This window comes from Dioscorea cayenensis, chromosome 11, assembly GCF_009730915.1.
Source record: "Dioscorea cayenensis subsp. rotundata cultivar TDr96_F1 chromosome 11, TDr96_F1_v2_PseudoChromosome.rev07_lg8_w22 25.fasta, whole genome shotgun sequence".
NCBI lineage: Eukaryota > Viridiplantae > Streptophyta > Magnoliopsida > Dioscoreales > Dioscoreaceae > Dioscorea > Dioscorea cayenensis.
The window spans coordinates 10298686-10301033 of NC_052481.1; the positions used below are offsets into that span (position 1 = coordinate 10298686).

The 2348-nt window shown below is 39.3% G+C and overlaps 1 non-coding gene across 1 annotated transcript; it reads right to left on the reverse strand.

The window, feature by feature from the left end:
- Window positions 1-1577: 1577 nt before the first annotated feature.
- Window positions 1578-1684, reverse strand: LOC120272909. The gene has a single exon (XR_005540442.1). It is a non-coding gene; the product is annotated as a small nucleolar RNA R71 (small nucleolar RNA).
- Window positions 1685-2348: the final 664 nt, after the last annotated feature.

Sequence of the window (2348 nt, forward strand, 5' to 3'; positions counted from 1 at the left end):
TAAACCCCTAGTGGGTGCTTGGACTTGTAAACCGTAGGATGATTTTGTTTCATTGATCTTTCATTATATTTCTTTAATTGATGTTTTCAATTATATTCCAACCTTCAGGGCTTGTTGAATTGATTTTCCCTTAGAGTGATACTAGGATTGAAAATCTATCTTGACAATCCTTGTGGATGAGTGACACACCATAAGGGTTAGACAAAGCTAGGTTGGAGAGGATCGACAGGGTGAGTAGAGAGATAGCCGAATGCCCTCTTTCCCTTCTGATATGATTTATCCTACGTCCACATTCCAAGAGTTCATTACGGTCACAATAGAGTGAAGTGCTAAGAGATAAACTTAATTGGGGCTTAGTTGTCCGAGCAATAGAGTGAAGTGTTGAAGTAATCCTTAGTGCTGGGGCTTAATTGTGTATAGGGGTCTTTATTAGATCAATAGTTTAGATCTATATTAGGGAATAGGGTTTATCACTTGGAATCCCCAAATCTTCATGCAACCCAACACAGTGTGAGACGTTGAGAGTATCCCTTTCTACCAGGGCATAGTGTGAGGGTTAGTCATGGTTGACCTTAGGTTTGCGACCATGTGTCTTAGGATTTTCATGACTCATTAGACATCAGTTAGGAGGCATAATGAAGAGTCTTGCACTTGAAACAGTAGTCCTAGGGTAAGCAATGTCTGGGTGCCGCATTTTTCTGTTATTCTATTACGTCTCTTTCTTCTTTACATTATTTCTATTTGCATTGACATTGTTCACACCACTCTTAAATCATCTTCACTATAGTTAAATAGCAATAGTTGTGTTTCTGAGCACTATTCCTTATGGATACGACTACACACTCACTAGGGTACTTTATTACTTTGACAACCCAAGCACTTGCGGTATACACAAGCAAGGGATGTGTCAAGTTTTTGGTGCCGTTGATGGGGAATAGGCATTTTGGAAGCATTTTGCACTTTGCTATTTTAGCTATTCATCACTTTTTCTATTTCACACTTTCTTTTTCTTCCATTGTTTTCATTTGTTTTCTTTCTTTGGTTGCAGCTTTAAGTTATAACCAAGAAAACCCTTCTACATTGGTTGAAGATGATCCACACATTTGAATGAGAATTCATAAAAGGGAAAAGAACATGTGCAAGAATAGTCAAATTAAGGTGAGATAGAAGTTGAAATGTTTGATAATATGGCAGAACGGAATAAGCAGTAGAGGACACTCTCAGATTATGCTAGACCCACAGTTGTTGGCACACAGTCTAGTATTATGCGGCCACCGATTACGGCTCAGAGTTTTGAGCTCAAGCCAGGCTTCATCCAGATGTTACAGCAGTACACACAGTTTAATGGTTTGGCCGATGAGGATCCAAACAATCATGTTAAGAACTTCTTGGAAGTATGCGACATGCTCAAAATTAATGGAATAACAGATGATGCTATCAAGTTGAGGACCTTCCCATTTTCCTTGAAAGGAAGAGCAAAACAATGGTTACATTCATTATATAGAGCATCGATCACTACATGGGAAGAGATGGTAGAAGCTTTTCTTCATAGATATTTTCCTCCCGGAAAATCTTCGAACCTTAAGAATGAGATATCTTCTTTTGTTGAAACAGAATTGGAGCCTCTTTTTTAGACATGGGACAGGATTAACGACCTTCAATGGAAATATCCTCAACATAGGATCCCAGAGTGGATAATTATTAAAACTTTCTATAGTGGTTTGTACCAAAGCACAAAGTGTTTACTTGATGTTGTAGCAGGAGGTACCTTAGGAAGCAAGACCCCCCATGAAGCTTGACATCTCATCGAATAAATTGCTATGAACAGTTATCAATGGAACACATGGAAAGAAAAAAGATAGCCGGACTTCATGAGATTGATGCAGTCACATCATTGGTGGCCTAGGTTGAGTCGTTAAGTAAAAAGTTAGACACTCTATTTTCTCCTAGAGTGGTAGCCACGATGAGTTGCACTGGGTGTGGGGGAGAACATGCGCCATCTGATTGCCCTATTTCAATTAGTGGTACTACTTCTATGGAATAGGTTGATTTTGTCGGTAATATAATGAGAGGTTAAGGAAATCCTTATAGCAATACCTACAATCCGGGGTGGAGGAGCCACCCAAGCATTTCATGGAGTAATCAAGGGCAATAGAAGACTATGGCACCACTTGGTTTCCAATAACAACACCAAGCCTCAAACATATAGTATAGAGTTTCAGTGTTGGAAAACCTTATGACTGACCTAGAGAAGGCTTTCACCAAGTTCATTTCATCATCGGATATAAGATTTCAATCAGTTGAAGCCACACATCGCAACCACACTGCATAATTGCACAACTTGGAGA